Here is a 23,530-nt window from a genome sequence, read left to right on the forward strand (position 1 = left end):
GGGAGGAGCGCGGCGCGGCGCGGCCGGGCACAGCGGAGCGGGGAAACGCTGGGCGCCGGCGGCCACGGCACGGCCCGGGCTCTCCGCCGCTCGCCCTCCCGGCCGGCAGCCGCCCGCTCCCACCGAGCGCCCCGGCCCAGCCCCCGCCCGGTGCCGCCAATGGGCAGCAGCGCTGGGGGCGGGCGGCCGCCGCGACTCCTCCGCCCGCCCCGCCCGGGGCTGCCCCTCAACCGGCCCGAAAAGGCACCGCCCCGGACAGGCAGCGGGGCCGGCTGGCACAGTCCTCTGCCCCCGCGGCCCTGGGCGCCGAGCAGGGCTGCGCCACGCCCGCCAGGAACACGCTGCGAGGAGCTGCGGGGCTGCCGCGGGGCTGCGAGCGGCGGGCAGGGGGGAGGCAGCACCCCGGGCCCGGCCCTGGAGAGCCCGCCCCAGCAGCACCGGCCGACACGCTGCTGGGGCAGGACTGTGACAAACGGGGCACGGGCCAGCCCAAAAGCTGAGCTAGACGCCTTCTGCCAGAACCACCACTTTACAGCGCGAGCGTCAGCCCAGCAGTGACATCAAGACCTTTACCAGACAGGTTTAAACAGGGGAAGGGTGAAGAAGAGTCAAGCCATAAACAGCAAGAGCCACCTTGCCCTGACAACCAGAGTCGGCAGAGCAGGCACCTCGGTAATGGTCCCCAAACACGAGGTCCGTTGTGACATTTACATGGAGAAACCACTTTGCCCTGAGTTTTCCTAACAGACCTTAGAAAGGTCCTTAGAAACGTACGTTCAGCTCCTCTGCCGTGCCACCACTCCGCGCACACCTTTTGCCCACGGCTTGCTGATGTAACTTTTAGGGCCAAATCACAACAAAAAATGTGACAGGTGTGGCGAAACATGACCTAGAATGCAAAGCCCTGAGGGCATCACTTACTCCGACATGCTAAAACCCGACCCGTGACAGCTGAGAAAACACCGGGTTTGCCATTTTACCCACACCTGCAGCACCGGCTGCAGTCGGAAGGGGCAGATCCCAGACAGGCATTGTCTCCTCAGTGCTCCAGTTCACGTACTAAACAGGCACCTTGCCCTGTGAACAACAGACTCGCTGAATGAAACCTAGCCCAAACCGTGCCATTGCTGCCGTCACCGACCCAGCACCCCTCGCTCAAAGCAGGTGGAAACGTGGTGCTGTTTGCACAAACCCAAGAAGCCATGACACAACTTGGAGGACAGTCCCAAAGCACCTCCCCAGGCAGCAGTGTCTGTCAGTTAGCCACTGTCTTTTGGTCGCACGTCCAAGTCAGGTCTCCACACCCTTGTGAAGCAGGAGGTATTTTTATTCCCACTGTCCAAGCGATCCACTTAAGACAGGGTTTTAATGACTTCACTGATAGCACACAGGAAGCCTGCAATTGAACATAGCTCAGCTTTCCACTCCTCAGCCCAGCGCTTCATACAGTGAAGATTATCCAACCCTTGAAAAAACTGATGCTTGCTCAATCTTTTCCCCAAGTAACAGCAGCTTGTCACAGTAACGTGAAAAATCAACAGTCCCGGCAAATGGAGGAAGGACACCTGCCAAGAGAGGGCAGTTGCCCTCCTTTCGTTCAACCAGTGAAATCTGCACAGAGAGAATTTTGTTTGTTAAAAAACCTCCCTAAAAACAACAAGCCTGTGATATAAAGCAGCTTAAGTTTTAATAAAAGTCTGTCTATCCAAAGTAAATTAAAGAAAAATCCAAGGGTCAAACCAAAATAAATACAGCTCTGTGGTGTTAGAGTTGCATTAGGAAAGCTGGCCTCTCCGTGACTCTGACAGCTAAACATTTGCTCTTCAGATATGAAGCTTCAGTGATCCCACACAGGTTAGGAACTAATGATCTGCGTTAAAACCGATAGATCAACTCAAATAAAATTTTTAAACCTGTTATCTTTTTACTTTGACCCAGATAAATGACCCACTTCTCTATTCTGTTAGCTTCTCCATCAAACCAGCGCTTTCCTTTCCCTTTCCTCAACCACACAAATCCACAGCCCCCTTTCCGGCCTTTCCTTCATTCAAGCAGTATCCCCTCTTTGCATTAACTGCATGCTTACAGCTTACCTGTAGTACTGGATTTTAGGCAAGTTGTGGGAAAACCCACCATCTCAAAGTCAATTTTAAATGCTCCAAAATAATATAAATGAAACAAGGTTATTATAGGAAGCACAACTTAGGCACATATACTTTATTTATATGGTATTGACATAAGGAATGTAACACACATGCAGTATGGATTCTCACACTTTAACAAGATTTAGAGCACATGTGCAGATACAAACGAGTTTACTTCAAAGCTGCTGCATCCAGAAAGAGCAGTACTCACTCTAAAAGCAATATATTTGTTTGAACACAGCTACCGCTCTGATCTCTACGTATGCATATTCTGAAGGATGCATATCTGCACTTCCTCAAGGGTGTATCCTACAGCCATCCAATATCCTGCCTATTTACATCCATCAGTAGCTGCTTCTTCACTTTCTTCCTCAGCATCCTCTGCGTGTAACAACTGTTGGATCCAACCTTAGCACAAGTGCGCTTCAACAGTGGCAAACTGCTGCTGGCATTTCCCTCACCCACCAGCCAGGCTGGAAAGATCACGGAGTTGTATATTGAAGTCACCACTAAAACATTACCAGGAATATCTGTGAACTAACCTTCCAACAGCTTTATGACTTGTATCGGTCCTGCAGGCACATCTGCAAAACAGTAACATCACCGGTGCCACAGAGTAAGGGCCCAAAACAGCACGCTGAGATGAGGGGAGCTCCGTTTCCCACCTCTTACACACGACTATATGTGCTCACAGTACACTAATGGCAAGTTTTCTACATTGATCCCAACTACCAAGCCACGGAATGGTATTTATAAATTTTATGAATAATGCTTTGTATTTATAATGGTGTTATAAGCAGTAGTTACACAATTACATATTTATTTGCCTCTTTCAGGGTTCTATAAAAATTAAGCATAAAGCAGCCACCACAGAGATGTATACTAGTACCCAGAGGTTTGGCAAGGAAAGCTAGTCCTATCAACCCAGACAAGCAAACAATATCGGGGAGAGGTGGGGGAATCATAACCATTATTTTGATTAAGGTACAATTCAGCATTGATATGTTTAGAAATGAGGCCTTGTAACATCAGATCGTAAAGTTCTGTTTTAAATTAAACTGAAGTTTATTGTGTATCCCTGCCTGACATACAACGTTTCAATTTTGCTAGCTAATTAGCCCTTGTGCTTAACTTTAGTCTGCCCTGCTACTTGCCTAGCAAAGTACCACCATTTCCAGTTACCTCACAGTGCATCCCCAGGTCTCTGGAACCACTTAACATCAGCAATGAAAACATTTTATCCTTTAGCTTGCCTCTAAGCAGTATTTATACTGAGATTACATTTGCTCTCCATTTTGTCATCCTCACATAGCAGCAAACATGGCACAAGCAGCTCTGCTCCACATAGACAGTAAAGGCATGGATTCTGGACAGAAGACAGACTGAAGAAAAGTTGTCTCAGTCTCAAAAAGTAGTTCAGAGGTGGTCATAGTGAAGAGGGGAATAAAAGATTTCAAGGCTATACTTTCAGCTTCTCTGTCAAGGTAACAGCAGGAGAAATTGGTCTTCTTGACCACAGAGTGTTGCGATACAGTAGCCTTATCAGCAGTAGCGACACACATTGCAGAAAGTTTGTGTATAAAAGATCAAGCTTAAAAGCAGCACATTTGTAAGTGACAAGGTGCCTACATTTGCTGCTTTACTGAAAGCTCTAGTAACAACAAGTCAGTGTCCATCTTGCAACCACTACCTTTGGCTTCATCAGTACTGGAGAGTTTTTTCTGCAATAGGCAGAGAGAAAAAAAATTGTACACGACATTCTCACCTAATCCATAACATGAGAAACACAAAAAAAATCAATTGCAGCAAGAACAGCAAAATACCTCAAAATATCAGTAAAGCTTCATCAGGAACTCCAAAAAGTTTATTTATGACATTTTGCAAAGGATGCACAAAATGAGAAGAACCAAGGGCTCATCAAGTATCACTTTACTATTAAAAAGAGTAAAGAAAAAGGAAAATGAACACTGCTGTATGTACCAAACAGAGAAATCGTGATCTCAAAGGTACTGTATATCTTGCGTGTGTGTAGGCACATCTATTGTTCTCAAATCCTCTGAAGCATCACATTAAGCCAGGTTCATCAAGAAGTGTGTAGGGATGAGAGCTAAAGAACATGAGTGTGTTGAAGGAAGCCGCAATAGCAGCAGCACAGCAGGAGATACTCGACTCTACCAGCATTGAACAAGTACCCAAGAACTATTAAGAAATGATGGGATGCTCACACTCAGACTCTACGTGGAGAAGTAATGCGAAATAGAGGGCAGAGTTGATTTTCATCGCCTGCGTTTCAATCAGTCCTCCTGAGTCAGCCCACCTTAAGTGACATAAGCCCTCCGCAAAACACACACTGGCAAGACACTTGGTTCCTGGGTGACTGTTTCAGGCAAGTTTGTGGCAAGTGTAGATTGATTCTGAGTCAACAAATTGCTGTGGAGTTGGAGAGAAACATCAGACTCAGACCTCAGTTTGTAGTATCCCTGAAAACTTACCACTGTTATAATTTCTGGTTTTAAATGTTATTATTCTGAATCCTGGGCAAGTTCCAAGATTACTTTCTGCTTAAAGTTTCCCCTGCTTTCAACTGCAAAGGTTCTCTGCGTTCTGTACTAAGGTGTTGTCTATCAATATGCAGCACCCTATTTCAGGGTGATGGATGAAGCAGTCCCTATACAGTACCTTTCTTACGCAGTTGATTCCAAAACAGTAAAACATCATAATGACATGGCCTTAGGAGGCAGAGAGTTTTCCTCTTTCTAGTTTGCAAAACAATGTGCTTGGCACTATGATATAAAAGGAACAATAAACTGGAAAATATTTGCAAACAAACTGCTCAAATCTATCACCCTCATAAAACTGTCTTCCATATAGGCAAAGTTTGCTGGGCAAAAGTCTAGCAATAGCTCCAGGTGACACTGAAGCTCAAGTGACAGGCAACATCTATCTCAGAGAAGAAACCTCTTTTTTTCTTTCAGTGGGGGGTGAGGATAGAAGAAAACACAAACAAGTAAAGATGTCCTGGTGAAACTAACGCATTTACCATCCCAAATGCCCAAAAGATGTCTTTTGATACGTGCATCTCACAGATTGAGTCAGAGGAAGAAGTCTTATTAAGCAGAGTACCTGCTGGTAGGCTGCATGGGGTGCTCACAGCGTACTGTAAAGATTGAGATGCTTAATTTATACCATTGCAGCCGCTGTTAGTCCCTTCCTAGAGATAACACAAGCGAGAATTTCATCTTGTGTTTTACCATTCCTTTTATTTTCTTCTTGCCCTAATTTCGAAGTTTAACTAGGCTGCACTCCAGGGAAGCGTTAGTGTAACATGCATTTCATACAGAAAAGCTAAAATGAAAGGCTCCTGTTCTTCTCTTTCCCTCTCCCAAATACACTGGACCTCAAGCTTCATATAGAGAAGTAAAACTTCTAAAACTTGGCTAAGAACTTCTCTCCGGGGATTCTTCAACATATTCAGAGCTACTTGCTGCACATACACAGAACTCTCCCTGTAAGTTTTACAACACAACTACTGTTTTCACAGACCTATGTAAATATGGCACAGAAAACAAAACCCTAATTGCAAATTGGCACGAAACTCTAGACTAAGGAGTGAAAGGTGTAATCAGCAGAGGAAAGGAGGGTATCTGTGTCAGCACTGTTATTGGTCAGGACTATCTACACTTGGGTGGGAAAGGCACAGAAGGAAAAAGGGGAGATGCTGGGAGTGAACTTGCAGAGTTTTCCCAGGCAGATGAGGAGCCACTAAGGAAATACAGCTTTCCCTCCTTGGTGCTAAGGATGGCTTCATTTCAGAACAGCAAATGATTTTATCTGGTAACCTCATGTTTAGATGACAACATGAGGAAAAAACAATTCATGAAATAAGCATGAAATTTATTCTAGGAGATTTTTTCTCCAGGCATGCATTACAAAACAGAATATACAGCTTACATTATGGAAGATTAAACAGGGGAAACTATTCATTGTAACTCCTGGCACTCATAGAATAATTCCTTAGCTACTACTTCTCAAGAGCAGGACCACAAAATCCAGAAGTCACAAAAATAACGTGGTTCACACCGAGACCAGTGCATATTTGCGTTCCACATACAACTCAACACACACATGCTGCATCCCAGCTAATTTGATTTAATACCTCACAGGCCCAGCACAGATCAGAGCAACAGGAGGCCAGTAACACCTTCTGCCATGCAAACGATGCCACAAAGTAGCTAACTTAAAACCTGAAATAGTTCAAATTTATGAAACAGATGAAAAAATTTCCAGCAGGCGTTCAGCCTTGCAAAGCTGTGTAAGTACTGTTGGCATTGCAGCGGCTCAGCCCAGAGGAGGGGCCACCTCACAGCTCTGAAGCAAAACCTGTTTGGTCGGTGTGCAGGTAAAGGCACGCACTGGAGATGGACACAGGGATGCAGAAAGACACTAACAGGTAGTTTGTCACAGGGACTCACCTCTGCTGAAGTTACACGGCTGCATTTCAAACAGTCGTGGAAGTAAAAGCATGAAAATCTTGCCTTTGAGGAATCCTCAGACCTAACATACCACTGATTAAGCATTTTAAGCCATTTGAAAACATTAACAGTTCTTTTCCACTATGTTAAGGGAGAGATCTGTAAATTTACTGAAGAAAAAACCCCACCTTGAAATTTTATAGGACAATTCTTGACACTTGGTTATAGTCGAGATGTTACACACAAGAACCCATAATATTCTCACAGCAGCACTGTCTTGGGTCTTTGCTGCGCTTGCCACTCTTGCTTGCATGAGGGCTCGGATACACATGGGACATACGCCTCCTTAGGAACAGCCACATAAAACTGCATTACCCTAAGTAACCTGCTTATAATTTTCCTAAAACTTGTTACAAAAATACAGTCAGTTTTCATGCTTTCATTTTCTGATAAAGAAAACGGCTTGAGTGCATTCACTCACCTATCTGACTTGAGTCTCACACTTCAATGGTATAAAACTTCAAGCATCTTCAAAAATCCGACGTGATCATATGATCGACATCAACATTCTCCCACAAATTCTGGACAGATTTGGACAAAACGTGGCAGGATAATGCAATTTAAGGTTAAGACTACTACACACTTTTTTCAAGCACTCCGCTAACATATGCTGGAAGCACAATGGTCTAGGTTCAATAATGAACTGGTGGATTAAAAAAGCTTGTATACATAGGATTGTTGGTTTTCTACCATATTCATTGTTCTAAATAACATTTCTTCACGAGCAAGTTAAGCTAGGCACTGAGTGAAATCATGCTAGTAGTAAAAAAAAAAAAACCCTCAAAGAACACTCAAAAGAGTAAAGTTTATGGAAAATATCACTTCTCTATTAAAAAAAACAATATAAACCACAACTACTTGAATTACCTCAATTCATGAGAAGTTTCCTTTTTAGGCTCAGAATATCTGACTGCAATTTTTCTAAAAGCCCCTCCTGGAAGCATACAGAGGTCACGAGAAGGTCTACTTATGACAGAACTGCCTTCGAAATTATGGGTAGATTATTGCTTTACAGGACACAAGTGTTAACTGCGACATGCTTGCACTCCTTGTAAACCCTGCTTAAGGGGCAATCACAGATTACATCTTGAGAGAGCAACACCATAAAATAAAGGAAGCTTCTACGAACCTAAATATTATCTGATCAAGGAAAAGAAATGGTAGAACGCACAATGGAAGAGCCCTGAGTTTAAGCCAATCATGGACACAAAAAAAAATACATAGGTTTAATAATATCACCATTAAGCACAGATCTGTCTTTGAGTAACATTGCCATATATAAAGCTTTTGTGATGCTGTCTTGCCTAAAATCTCTGTTTTGCCTAGAATTTGTTCTACGGCTAGATTTATACCTTTTCCCCCCTAGTCCACTACAACTCTTGAACGGGTGTTTATTTACTAGGAAACAAAGAAAAGCACTGGCTTTGCCAATCTGGTTAGGCAAGATTGCCATTTGTCATGTTTGAGTAATGCAATAAGAAAATTAGCCTTGCCTGCTCTCAAGCACAAAAAAAGTCACACTTAAGGTACTGGGCAGAAACTGAGGAGAGGACACTACTGTGTCTACCAAGACTATTCTACATGAACTTTTCTAAATAAGTCTCTACTTATTACTCTACTTATTTATCTTACTTAAAGAAATTACTATAATCTACATTTTGCATGCCTTGTTTTGCATACTTTTCCTCAAGTGCTTGCTTTCAGGACTGTGTCCGTATCAGTATGTATTGAGACTAGGATCAACAGGTGACAACATCATACTATCATAATTCCTACTTAGCTACCGTGAACATGGCAAAGACATCTTTTTTCAAATGCTTGATGAAAATTGCTTCGTGACTAAGAAAAGGCCCTGAAGTTGCAGTGTTACTGTGAGGATGCACAGGCAAGCGAGTGCCAGAGGAGAAACAAATACTATGGGATAACAGAGTAGGGGAGGGACAACTCCAGACTTCTCAAAAGTCCAACTCTGCAACTAATTACTTTGAGGTGCAAGTGAAATTGAGCCCCTCTCTAAAGCAAGATAAATATATACCAAATTTTATCTAAATTCAGTGATACCCACTGCCTGAAGCGTTTTAGCTTTTTTCTAGGCTTCTTATTGGGAGGTGAAAGCGAGTACTAGAATATGTATTCATCCTGCATCTTGAGCTACTTCTGCACTTTGAAGGTACGTTATATGCATCAGGCAAATAGGCTCTAATATACAGTACGTGAACATTTCTCTTTTGACATTCTGCTCTAAAAATGATTGGAAACTAGGAAAAATACATTGTGTTCCACTATGCAAATAGCAACTTCCCTGTATAATTATAGTACATTCTGCTAAGAATTGCATCATGACTAGGATACTACCAAGAGGACAAACATTTAACCACTATTCTTAGTTTGATAGAAAATTTTTCCCACATTACATAAACACGTACACACCCACACTGGGCAGCACCATCAATCTTTTAATTGTTTTTACTTTAGTAAAGGAACAGTTATTTTTCCTTTCAGTAGCTTTATTTTTGTTAGCGTTATGAAACAGGTATTCACTTTTCTCCTTCAGCTTTCTTCACTATTATTCTTCCCTCGTCTTTACCACAGTTGCCTTAACTTTCTGTAAGACAAGACTGTAAAACAGGAATAAAAAAATTGGCTTGCCAATTCCAAAATATCCTTAAAACTTCAGTAAAAGGAATTCACTTCTGAATGTGTATTCAACAGAAAAGGGGATTGTTGAGGAGTTTATCTTGATGTTTTCATAAAATGGATAGGTGCACATGTGGCAAAAGAAGAAACAGGATGTATTTCTAGTTTGTACACTTTAACCAGGAGCACCAGGAACAAAACAGAGCAGATCATTGAAAGTATCATCTAAACTTTACAAGCTCTTCCACAGCTTGGCTGGGAGCACGAACCACACAAAATTCTTCTGAACAGATGCAGCCTTATATCGTTTTACTTTTACACATACCTCTGTCAAAGAGGCAGCCATCTCAGGGTAACCACACCTGAGCAATAGTCACATTAAAAGAAGACATAGAACAGCTAAGAAGAAATTAAGCACTGAAAAGCTAACCTTGGTATATTGATTTGCACTCCAGATTCAAGCTTCTGATTATACTTCAGAATTCAGTTTTTCATTTCTTTGGCTGGAGGATGGTAAAATACAGAACATAGATTCTGCTCCCAGTTGCTCTCCTACATGCTTAATGCTAAACCTAAAAGAATGTACAAACGCTGTTAAGGATCCAGTTCCAGTCTTCTCAATCCAACCAGGCTGTTAGATATGCATAGTAAACTGATAAGCTTCAAAAGAATTTATGTGTGTGTTCAAGTGCTGTATTAAACTGGAAATTAAAAGATTGGATCTTAACCTGAGAATCATGATCAATATGATGCACCTTCCTCAGAGGGTCAGGGAGGAGATGGAATGAGGGCATTGCATTTTAGCTCTACAAGGTAGAAGAAAAACTTAATTTTCTTCCCAGTACATGCTCTATGTTTATACAATGGCCAAGTAAATATTAATTTTGAAAAGAATCCTTTTATCATAAAAATTATAGTTGTTGCTGTTAATGAGACAACATTTAAGTTGAAGGAGAACAGATTTAGATTGGATCTTAGGAAGAAATTCTTCAGTACGAGGGTGGTGAGACTTTGGAATAGATTGCCCAGAGAGGTTGTGGATGCCCCATCCCTGGAGGTGTTCAAGGACAAGTTGGACAGAGCCTTGAGTAGCCTGATGAGAGTAGTTGAAAGGCGTAGCCCTGCCCATGACAGGGAGGTTGGATTAGATGATCTCTAAGGTCCCTTCCAGCCTATGCCATTCTATGATTCTATAATTCAAAACACGTTGCTGTTACTGTTTCTTAAAGTAATAAAATATTTTATTCCACAAATTAGGCTTTGCTTTGTTCGCCTATGCAAGTGTTCATGCACATCTGGGACTTGATGGCAGCTATACTGCTAGCACTACTGCTTGTGCATCTATTCACTAGCAATTCTTGTACAAAGTTATCTTTCTGCTTGTCTTTCCCTACGACCAAATTTATAAAGAAACTGGTAAAATTCCACCTAGTTGAAGTCAGTATCTATATCCATCACAATTTGGGTGCATGCCAAAACATAGAATAGACACAGAAATAATACCACTGAGAAGTGAGGTCCTGCTATCAATCAGCAGAGCAGTGACAGACACCCATTGCCTTGTAATCCTAAGCCACTATCACGGTTCAGCCCCTCCGGCAGCTAAGTCACCACCAGGTTGCTTGTTCACACCTCCCCTTTTGTGAGGTGGAGAGGAGAAAAATGTAACAAAAGGACTGAGGGTCCAGATAAGAACAGGGAGGGATCACCCACCGACCATGGTCTTGGGCAAAACAGACTCTGCTTGGGGACAAAACCAATTTATTAACAGTTACTTGAGAGGATAACAAGAAACAAAGCCAGATCTTACAAACACCTTCCTCCCCACCTTTCTCTTCTTCCCGGCTCCACCTCCTCCCCCAGCAGTGCAGGGGGACAGGGAACAGGGGGTTGCAGGTCAGTTCATCACACGTTATTTCTGCCGCTCCTTTCTTAAAGGAGGAGGACTCCTCACACTTTTTCCCCCTGCTCCAGTGGATCCCCTCCTCATGGGACAGTCCACAAACTTCTCCAACATGAGTCCTTCCCGCAGGATGCAATCCTTACCCAGATTGTTCCGGCATGGGCAGTTACCACACAGTCATGGCTTCTTAGGGAGCTGCCACCTGCTGCAGGGGCTGCGGGTGGATCTCTGCTCCACCATTAATCTCCACAGGCAGCAGAGGAACCGCTGCCGTCTCACCACAGGCTGCAGGGGAATCTCAGCTCCGCCACGCCTCCTCCTGCTCCATCTTCACTGACCTGGTGTCTGTGATCTCAGTCCTCTCTCCACTGCAGCCGTGCTGGGCCCAATGAACCTCAGCAGTCCAGGCAGAACAAACTCTGCTCAGCGGGCACTCCAGGAGTGGAACACTTCGGAGCTCCCCAAGCTGCTGCAGCCATCTCCAGTCAGGCAGCGGCGGCCCAGTGTGGGCAGCTGCCCATCTGGGAGGCTGGGGGCCAGCCCCTGCCTGCCCCCTCTCTCCAGTGTAGGTCCAGCCCCGGTTCGGGCTCCTTTGTCCCTGTCTTCAATAGGGCATTCGCAGAGGCGCTGATGGCTCAGCACTGGCCTTAGGGGATGGGGAATCCAGCCTGGCCAGAGGCCATCCATCCAGTTTTGGAGCTGGGGAAGTTTTTCCACAGCTACTTACAGGGGCCATTTCTGCAGCCCCTCCTGTGCTACCCCAGCATAGCCCCTCAACAGCCCTTGGCCCTGCAGCCCGTTAAGCCCTCCTTGAGGGAAGGTCTATGGCAGGGAGGAGTGCTAAATAAAGACTGTTTACTTCCTACACCAAAAGAAAAGGGTCAAGGAATCCAAGGATTCACTAAGTCCTTCAGGAAACAAGCAACCTCAGATAACAATTTACCTTTTAAACAGCCAGTTGGAGAAGGAATAACTCGGCACGGATTCAGCTGTTAGCAACACGCAGGTAATATATAGCTCCTCTTATCTTTTGCCTCATATGACTATTGCTCTGTCTTCACCAATAATGGTTTGTTGGGGGACAGCATTTTTTTAGAGACAGTACAAAATATGCAATACTTATCACAGTATTTTATTTGTCTCAATTACATAGAGACAAGATCTGCCAGGGAGGTACAATCAGCATCGCACACCCCTTCCTAGGGTTGACTTCATCTGTTTTAACCTTGTAGAGAAACTAAATACTTCTGTCTCCACTATGTTTTCATAGCTCGCATATTCTACTTATTTCACAATGAAAAGTGCTTTTTTGATCCGAGAAGATATTTTGCCTACACAAACACAGCATGCTAGCAAACAGCAGCTGCTACTGTAGACACAGTGTTTCCTATGAAACCTGTGCTTGGCACGCAGATTTTAGAAGTCACCCCTCACCCATGCCTCTGAGCTGTCCAAGTAAAACAAGCTATACTGGTAAAAAACACATTTTGCCTATAACTACACTTGATTTTCTTCCAGCGCAGGTGCACTCTCAAAAACCTTCTTCATACCCCAACCAACAACGCCAGAAGTCATCTGGAGCAGAGACAAAACGTACACAGGTAACACCCAACCTTTCCGCCGGGTGATTCACACGTTTCCTCCGGTGGCACGCTAGGCTCGCGCACCACAGTACCTACCCGACTCTTCCCTGAAAAGCCTGATTTACAGGGATTGCACAAATCAAAGGCACTGCACGTGCAGGGGACGATGCAGCCACCTACCTCCTGCTCAGGAGCCTACAGAAGGCAGCAGGCAAGGCAGGGCAGCTGCTCCTGTCCAGAGCTCCTTCCCAGGGCTCTTGGGGAAACAGAGGCAATTAGGTGCAGCCACAGAAGGAGCTACCAGACCCGAGATGCTCAGGTACGCTGTATGCCAGCACACCACAGTAACCAGAGCGGTAGGCTCCGGGGTCACAACCAGCCTTCAGTTCTGGTCTGCCTTCCAGCTAGTTACCCCTGTAGTGAACCCACAGCTTAATTAGTCTCAAACACGCCTTCCAGAAAGGCATCTGGTTTTAACTGGTATATCTGACAAGAAAGAAAAATCAGTTATTTTGCTCAGTAATTGGTTTCAATGGGCTGATCACATCCATCGTTAAAACACACCTTTTGAATATTTGAAACCTCCTGGCTTTAACATCCATTTATGTTTCCAATTATGATTGCCATCCTTTCTCTGTTAGATTATAGCCGTCTTCTTTTTTTTTTTTTACTTCACTAGTTAGATATTATATTCACCTCTTGACCTTCTGAGAAACTAAATATCTCCTTATGTCTTATTATTAGAAATCTTTTTTTCCAGTCTTTAAATACCGCAGGTCTTTTCTGTCTTTCTATTTTAGAAGGGATCCAAGTGCCTACTCGAGACAATGTAAGTACAACCGATCAAAAGATCTGAAACTGTTCTTAAAATCTTAATAGGGATGAATACGCACACAGAACTTTATCTGGATCTTCATTCCTCAACAAATTAAAGGACCATTTTTCATTTAATAATGTTGCAAGTTCAAAGTGTTTTAAGTTTCTAACATTGAGAAATTCAGAGAACATTTGCATCTTGAGACAACAGAAAGAATACTAGTACTCATTATTTGAGCAAGGAAAGGAAAAAAAAGCCTCTATAAAATCATCAATTTATTTACATTCTCCAGACAGAAGAGCTATAAAAATAATATAGTCCTTGTTTTATAAATATTTCATCAGCTTAATAACAATTAGGATCATTTCATCCCACACAGGTTGCGCTACCTTTGATTAAAAACCTCAAGAAGGAAAAAAAAAAAAGCAGTTTCTTTTTCTTGTAATCCATTTTCTTTGCTTTCTCACCCACAACCACAAAAGGAAAAAAAAAACCCACAGCATGATCATTCAAAATTAGGTTGCAAGAAATAAATGGAGAGCACATGGCAAAAACATTATGTCTTCTTCCACATAAAATTAGCTCCTTATCACTGCATTGCTGCTGCTGTAATCTTTGAGTACCTTTGAGCAAAGAGCAGTATTGATTCGAGTCAAATTATGTGACCCCAGGGACTGTGCAGAAAGGAACTGGGAAGATGATGCAGCCTAAAACCTGAATGAGTATGTCTTATCATCTGCTAATACGACCATTAGTGTGGAAAGCCGCGCAGCTCCACTTTACTGCCTGCTGTCTCCAACACCTTCCTCATTCTCCCCTTATACTCAGAAGAGCAAATGCCTCCTCCAGTCCTTTTCGAGGAACATATTCAGAGAGCAGCAATGAAAGACCCCAAAAAGAGTTGTGCCCATCAACTCCCTCGATACTGTCCTTTGTCTCGCTTTAACAATGCTACTTTTAACATACAGAATTCAGAAAACATATCCATCCATACCTGAACTCACTGAAAAACATTACTCACGCTCACCCTCTCCATACATTTCAAGGATTGCCTGATGGATGAGAAACTCAAGGTTGAACAGATTGCCATTAAGCAAGTCAGAACTTGCAGACGCTTCCCAGCTTCAACATGTTACTCTCTACTAAAAGTGAAAGCTGCAGTTTACCCTCTTTGGGGCTTCATGTATTATCTCATTTCTCATTCCAGATAATCAACTTCCAACAAAACTTGAAAGACCGTGCTCTCTCACCACGCAACAAAGGAAGCCAGATTGTTCTCCTGGACTGTACGTATCTGCTTTTGTACCACAACTTCTATTAGCAGATTGTTGCTTAAGAAAAACAGATGGGCAAGGAGAAATGGATCAGCAGCTTGGCATTTGTTCTACTTGTGCAACCTTTCACCAACAGCCTTGCATTTCCATGAAGGCAACAAACATCTGCTCTGTGCAAATACAAATATTAGACAATCCAAAAGCTGCAATGCTGTTCAAAAATCAGCTGAATGGATACAGAGAAACCAAACTAGATTGACATTCAGTAACTTTAAAACTTCTAAGTGAATTTTTTTATTTCTAAAAACCCATTTACAGTAAACTAATATTTAGGTAGTGCTTATGCAGTTAACAAAGGTCATCAATCCCTCTCTCAACGTGTTGTTTTTTAGTAGTCTACCAACACAAAATGCCACTAGGATCTTCTGAAACCCTCTGAGGGCATCTTTTGGTGACACAGCTAAGCCACTATCAGCTAGCTTCTTCAGAGAGGATTATTCCCATTCATATGTAAGAAAAACAGCAGAAACCCAGCCAGGGATAGGAAGTCCCTTCCAGAGAAGGTTGGCCACTATAGTGGCTTGGCTGTGCTGCTGAACAGCACGGTTAGGCTCACGCTTCACACATGCACTTGCAATGAACAATGCCCAGTATGTGTCACTACGTCGGTTGCCATAAACGAGAGTGATAAGACTGTCTACAGAGAAAAATTACACTTGTTCCATTGTTCCACGCTGCCGGGACATGGTGTTAAATACCTCTGTAGGAGGAAGTCAGAAGTGCTCCAGAACACAGGAAAACACTTGGAGAAACAGGGGACTCAGACTTGAGGCTGGAGAGGGGCAAACCAAGTGAAGCTGTTCAGTGCACACTCGCATGTCAGAAAACAGCTCAAGGATCACGGTTGTAGATTACCAGAAGAAAATAATCCCCTGCCAGTCTTGCAGTTTTCTGACCACCCTTTGAAGGGCCACTCTAAGCAATAACAATTAAAGAAAATCAAACCTGAGCATTACATCTGAATCTTGTAGCATGTATGAAGCTTGAAGTACGTGCTTTGGGCAAATAGGGAATACTCTCCTAAGGATGAGATGAAGCATGAGATCACAAAGAAACATTTTATTTAAAAATAGTTTTTTAATCCTCAGAAATTGATCTGTTTTGAAATTGCATTGCCATATTCCAGTATGTACTTACAGGAGAACAGACAAACTGCAATTATTTTTCAAAAACATAACAATGAAAATATTTAACCTGTATTGCAATATAGTTTGTAACACAAACTGCCTCATCATTGTCATACTTAGTCAAGCTATAGAGCATATTTATTATGATAAACTATCCTCCACATACAGAAGTGGAAAATCACTCTTACTTCCTATTGACAGCGTCATGGCAGTGAAGTTGAAAACTTATTAATCTATCTAGATTTTCAATACACATAAAATATCAAAAGCTGAATTTATTTATTTAGTCCACTAAATTTCTCCAAAACGGTAAGAAACTCTCTCCCTCCCACCAAGCGCCCTTCAAAGCCACCATGGTCGGAGTGTGAGCTGATGGACAGAGCAAAAGCAGCAAACTTACACACAATGTAACTCCTTTCCAGAGCATAACAGGGAAAAGGGAACCGATAATTCCACAATTGCTTTCTGAAAAAAAACCAAACCTTCCTTTCAGTTCTTGAATCAATTTTAGAAGAGCTGTGACTTATTCATAGACCTCTAGAGAGGTACATATGCAGTCACACACTACTACTTGTGCTGTATCCAAGCACTGTGATTCCACTATTGATCACGTACTGCATTACTGACTGCAAACTTCTCCCACAGAGAGCAAAAGTATGGGTTTTTTTTCCTTAAAAGGAGAGCATAAAGAGGAGATGAACTCTAACTTGTTCGAAGCTACCTCTATGAAAGTAAAATTTATTTTTGTAATCTGTATCAGTGGAGTGGACTTTACAACACAGCAGTCTCAATTTGTAATATTTTAAATCAGGATGCACAAATATTATTTAAGTTCAAGATTTAAGGTGGAAAAGGGCTGGAGCTACTGTTGTTCACATGATTCAGGACTGAATTGGAAGAGCCATCAAAATCGACATGAATACACTTGGTCTTGGAGACACAGAGCTGCTACACCTACACCCATACTCCTTTAAGTCCAAAGAAAAATCGTTCTGTTGTTCTTATCCTGTGCGTTTTTGCTGTCGTTACAAATTGCTTAGCGTTGCACGTGGAAAGGGCTACCATTACCTTTTAAGTGGCTTAAGCACACCTTCCCTCCCTGCCACTGTATCCTCCGTTCCTCGCAAAACTCTCTTCAAAACTTACTAATCTGTGACAAAAACTAACCCATAAAACTGAAAACAAGGGTTTTGGCAAGAAATCCTGCAAGGAAAGGGGGAAGATACCGCTCATTCCTCTGTGCTTCAAAGATAGGGTCAAAGTGACAAAATAAAAACTACACATCCAGCTCTTTATGCCCTTCAGCCAGTCTCCCCCTCTCATAAAACTCTGAGGGAAGTCCGGATGAGACAGACTGCAGTAGCAACGTGCCATTTTGCCAAGGGTCGAACCAGGGAACTCGTGGTGGCCTTCAGCTGTGTGTGCACACTCACATTTAGGCTGGCAGCTGATGCGGGTATGTAGTCACTGCCTGTCTTTTGTTTCTCAGAACAAGGAGAAAACACATTTTTCCCCTCCCTTGTCTGGGAAACAGGAAATAGATTCATATAAAGACTCTCCCACGTACAGACTGGGCAGGAAAAAGGTGGAGTTTGGCAACATTAAGATTTGTTCTTCAAATGCAGACCAGTAATTATTCTAAGGTAAGAGACAGGATGGCTGGGCTTACTAATGTTTACTCACCCTGGTGCTGCTGTTTTCAAATGTATTTATATTTCATGCAGACTTACTCATAAATGTAAAAATCAGTTATTTTTACCTGAGTTTTCAGGTGGTTAGATCCTTGCACAGACTTCATTTACCCTTACATAAAGGCAACGAAGGCAAAGAAATACACCTTTTTAAATAGCTGTACAAGTTAATTAGTTTTTAAGCTCCTTATAAAGTGGCTAGACATTTTTATCCCTATTTTATAAATGAGACTATACTGTTTCAAGTGCAGAATATAGATCCCTAGAGCACACAAAAAGTTCTACACCTCTACTTCAGAAACCGTAAGCTAGTAGCAATATTGTCTTTAGGTCAGGGAAGAAAATAATTCATTAGGACAGAAAAGTATGCATGTTTTCTATGACAGTCACTCGGTAACTGTAACTAGAAAGACAGATCTTGTTGATGGTATGTATTCTAGGAACTTATATTAAAAACTAGCAACAGGGAAAAAAATAGGAGAATGCAAAGAAGGTTCTCTCCTGGAAAAAATCCTGAGATGCTGGTTTGAAACGACCTGTGTATGAGCCATCTGAAAAAAAAAATCCTAAAATAACTTACTAAATCCAAAAGTTAACTATCTGACTGTTTTTTTCACTAGCCAGAGTCTGAAAGTTGCTGTGGCCACCTACATCGGAAATCTAGAACCTATTTACGTACTGTAGAAGGCCTTGCTAGCCATTGTTTGTGGGGGGAAAAAAACAAACTCGACCTTAGGAAAAAATTCAAGAAATTGGACTGTGGAAGCAGCTGAGGATGATATGGAAGACACTGAAGGAATACAATCACGAGTGCCTATCCTGAGCGGGCACCAGGAACATATATATAGTTTGCCTTCTGTTTCTATATGGGATGTCCTAGAGTGCTGTTAAAAAGCAAAATTTTGCAGGAGATTACTCTTTGTAACATGCTCTAAATTCATTCTAGGCGTAGAGTTTTCAAAAAGCTTTTCATCAGACAGGGATGGTATGATTTGATAAAAACATTAACTTAACTAATTTAGATCCCAAATTGGTTATCTGGCAGTAAAAAAAAAAAAAAAAACTGGAACGTGCTCTGTATCCAGCTCTTTCAAAGTTTATGCTGCCTATATTAAGAAAAGTTCTAATGTTCATGGAGTGCTACTAATCAGTAGCTCTCAAAATGGTTTAAGTCACATTCTTCTTTTCTGGAGCATATGCCTCCAAGAAATTTGCATAATATGCCTGTATCACATATTCCTCTGTCATAGCACACATACCACGACTTCCAGCTCATGCCAGTGCAGTCCACACACGTACCCCGACACATCCCCTCTTGTCAGTCCCCCTCTTTTCCCCACATGCCAAAATCCCCAGCTCTCTACCCGTTGCAGAAGTCTCCAAACACGAAAAGACCACCCAGCTAGTTTTCCAGCTTGTTGGCCAGAGACAACAGGCTCTCCTGCCTTGCTCTTTTCCATAGCTGCCTACCTTTTCTTCTCTATCTCCTGAGCCTGGGATCCACTTGCGAGAACAGTGGCAAGGAGTACACCATGAAGTTGGCTCCCACGCTAGAAAGGGGACCAGTCAGGAATTTGGGGCAGACAAGCCTGCAAGAAACAAACCACTCCCAGCACAGGCAACGGACAACCTCCTCCGAAATTATGGCGCAGCGTCCCGCGCGTAACAGCTCTTACGGCTCTGCTCCAATGCTCCCGGCTTCCAGGTCACCTCGGAAAGGCATCAAGCATTGGTTTCAGACTTCAAGGCATTCACCAGAAGACATTTCATACCCTGCAGCTATGGCTACAGAAAGCTATTAAAAGATAATTTTCTGATCGCAAAACCTTCTCTAAAAAAACAATCAGCCTCTGCGCAAATCTGCCCAGTCCCTCCCACATTGGACAACTGCAGGGAAACAAAACAAAGGGAATGCACGCTACTCTTCCATGAAAGAGGTGTTACAGACCTAGAAAAATGATGTTTTGAAAAGAGCATTTTTTGTTTAAACCATACTCTGGAACACAAAAAGAAATGTCCCTCATGACATGAATGATCACTACAATCAGCACAAATGAAAGAGAAATGCTCCTTTGGCAATATGGTTTCTTTTATGTAAAATCTAAGTTGCACAGGGAATGTTTGGGTGACTGCAGAGACCTCACCTGGCGTTGTGCAAGCTAAGATGCAGCACAGAGCTCCAACTGGCCTCCTCTAAAGTGATCTTTCCCCGCTTGATTGCATCACACACTAAGTATGGTATGTTATCCACCTTCATAGAAAGCATCTAACCTCCAAACTGCTTAGTATTAGACCGCTAAACTGGATGGGAGTCAATCTCTCTCAAAAAGTCACACTCCAATCACTAAGACATCAAATTATTTTAATGAAAAGACGGAATGAACCTACAAAAAAATCTGATTTTTTTTCAGTTCCTGAATAGCTACCTTAATTTGTGCTTGTCAAGGCCAGTCTTTTAGAGCTGAAAAAAAAAATTAGTAATCTTAGGTGCAGTGAGAGTCCCAAGCATATTACAAAACCCAGTGTTTAATCTCATAAAAATATTTAAGTATATAGTCAATGTAGCACCTCTTCAGAGTGTTCTATGAGCCATCATTCATTACAAAAATTCCCTAACAAGCTCCATGAACTCAAATTATAATGAAAAAAATATTAAACTCCCCTCAGAAAACTGCCATGTTACTGTATCAAGAATATACTCATAATTAAAAGCAACTGGGAAAGCAAAGATTTGTCTTCAAAAAAGAACAGGTTCAATGCCTGAGTAATGTAGCTGTATGACTGCCATGAAATAAAGCTCCCAAGCCAATAAAACCTGACATGCACTTAAAGCTAGTGTGGTGCTGTCACCCACCTAGCATCCAGCATTAGGATATTTCCTGTCAAAGCACGATGCTTCGTTATCTTCAGCATCCATCAGCATTGCTGCTGTTCTCTCCCACACAGAATAAGTTAAAGGACCACATTTTCTTTGAGCTGAGCCAGCAGCACTAAGCAAAGTGCTGGTTCATCCTGCATCATTGGTAAGACAGTTTTGGGAATGGAGGATTTAAAAAAAAAAAATCATTAACAGGTTTTGCTTTATTTTTTCTTTCTTAGCTTTAGAGAGGACCATAATCAAGAGTGCCCTCAATACAGTTACAGGGAAAGAAACCTCAATTTACATCATCATTATTGTGGGTATGGTTTGACAGGGGGTAATGGAAGAAAACAAGCTCCCATTCTATTTTAACAGAAAGCTTGAATTCACAGAAAGAAGCTTTTAAAATAGCTATATTTGATACATTTGTTCATTATGCTTTCACAGTAATAGCCCACAAAAAAAAACCTCTAGTCCTCAGAGCATCTTAGGGGGAAGAAGCAGAAATAAACTGTCCATTGCATATCAAGGGATTGAATTTGCAATTCACAGTAACTGGTGTAAACGTTTAGAGTTAATTTACTGCCCCCAATTATTATTAATGAGCTATAAATTGCAATATTAATAGTTCTGGTGTACAACAGATAAATTATATGGCTACTTTTAGTGGGCACTTCTTACCCTGTACATAGACTACCTTCATTATAAACCCTGACCACATTACATACTCCACAAAGTTTATTTGGGGGGAGGGAGGTAGCATAGAAGGTGTCAAAAAAAAAAAAAGTGTAGTGCCTCAAGTGTTTTGTTGTTCCCTGTTCTGGTTCCAGGTTGTTAATGGAACAACATCTTTATAATACTCAAATCCTAATATAAGCATTTATCACCATCTGAGATTCTGTGTAGGAGCAAAGATGACAGTTTCCTTGAATTTGTGCCACAACATTGTTTTATGTCAAGAGGTGAAACACTTCCAGTAAGTGAATATATACACTGGGGGCGGGGGGGTAAGAGAGAGAGAATACACACACACACGACCTACAATAGCACGTTCTGAATTAAATCTTTGCTTCTGGTGGTGACTGAAAATATTTGTGAAGTTACTGTTAGCTGCACATAGATAAGCTATGAGAATGAACAAAAATTCCTATAGGTTATTCTTTTATTTAAATATTTGCAAAGGGCAGGAGACTAACTGATCAGGGCAGTTTTAAGATTATGTATTATAATGAACATCTTTCTATGTAACAGACAGATTTTTATTTGTTAACCACTTTTTCACATAAGAACAATAAAGATTTTTCCAACTAAAATATCATCTGGCATAAAGTACTACAGTTTCAGAATTACTTTACAAGATCATTCTACACTATATGCTCCACTGATCTGAGTAACTGGCTGATCAAGAGGTTACCCCAAAAAAACATTTTTTACTTCAATACTTATTTTCTGTAATCCATCAGGAAGGCCCAGTTCCAAATCCGTATTTGGGAACAACTCTATTAATATAACAACGACTCAGTGCAAGTTTCAGTGAAATCTTCTATTTAGCCACATTATAATACTTTCCCCATATAAGGCTTACAGTTTAAACCTTTAGGCATACATTGTTAATGAATATAAAAACGGTTAAACTACTTTTGCCTGCTCACACATACAAAAAAAGTCCCAAAGAGAACGCATGAGAGATCATAAATTCTGTGTTGTAGGACAAATGCTACAAGAACAGCCAGGCTGAATATAGAGGACAACAGTTACAAAAATAATACCCACAATCTCTATGAAAAACACCATTCCTAAAGGTGATGATTAACTCAAAAGATTCAGAATTACAATTCTGAATAGTGGTTTGGTGTTTTGCACCGTATTTCCGTCTCCCTCTACTTGGCAAACAGACCGTCACCTTCTCATGTAAGGTAGACAGTAGCAGGACTGCCCAGGATACATAAATAACGTCAAAATATGGTGGGATTGCTGCAAATAGTAAGTTCTTGTCACCAGACAGTGACAGTGAGGCTACTGTCAGCCCTGCTGCTTGCTTTCAAGACCTTTGTGTTCATCACCACTCTCCTTCTCCAGCTTTTGACAGCTCCATACCCTCTCCACACTTCCCACAGCAGAGCCAACAGTAAGGTAAGAGGGGTCTTTCCCAGGCAGAGCATTGGGACAAGCACAGCAACCAGAACCTGCACTAATGAACCTCCAAGGCACAGTGCACACAGCCAGCAGGCAGAAGGAGCCAGAAGCCCTTCCTGGCTCCACTGCTTGCTGCGTGTGGGGAAAAGGTGCAAGACTGACATCCTGTCCTGATCATCTGGCTGTGTCACTGATCAGTAACGTGATGGCAAACATGGGATGCAGGAAAGTGGATTGGGAGACTTGGGGGAAAGTACATTATAAAGGAAGCTTCTTGCTGTTTGTGAACAAGAACATTTGCCACATTTTGCTTGTCCTCAGAGGCTGTTCTTCTATACGCACCCAGCAGTCAGAAAGTCCATAGATCTCAGTCTACATCCAAACATGGTGCTGAAATGTCATCCCTGCATACACTGCAGTAACCGTCCTCCACCAAAAAAGAACAAAACAGAGGCATTTTAGTTACATGTGAGAAGCCACCTCACTTTGTAACTGAAGCATATTGAAGGAAAATCACTGTCGGCTTCAGAAAATGGAAAAGCAAACCTGTAATGAAGTTACAAACGAGCACAAAGGGCTACAGCTGACCAAGAAAGTACTAAGATCACCTCGAGTCAGGCAGAGTTCAGTCAGCAGCGCTGGCGCATCGCATCTTAGCTTACGTTTTTTGACACCATAAAGCATTCTCAAGAAGAATCTCCAAAAATGGATTCCCAATCCAGCAAAAACTGAAGTGGATAATCTACTTTTTTTTTTTTTTCCTTAA

General features: G+C 42.1%; 1 protein-coding gene across 1 annotated transcript in view; it reads right to left on the reverse strand.

Annotated features, from left to right (window-relative positions):
* MOB2 (MOB kinase activator 2) overlaps positions 1 to 23,530 on the reverse strand; it is a 120,005-nt gene that overhangs the window by 33,260 nt on the left and 63,215 nt on the right. The window lies entirely within an intron of this gene.

This window comes from Tauraco erythrolophus, chromosome 6, assembly GCF_009769465.1.
Source record: "Tauraco erythrolophus isolate bTauEry1 chromosome 6, bTauEry1.pri, whole genome shotgun sequence".
NCBI lineage: Eukaryota > Metazoa > Chordata > Aves > Musophagiformes > Musophagidae > Tauraco > Tauraco erythrolophus.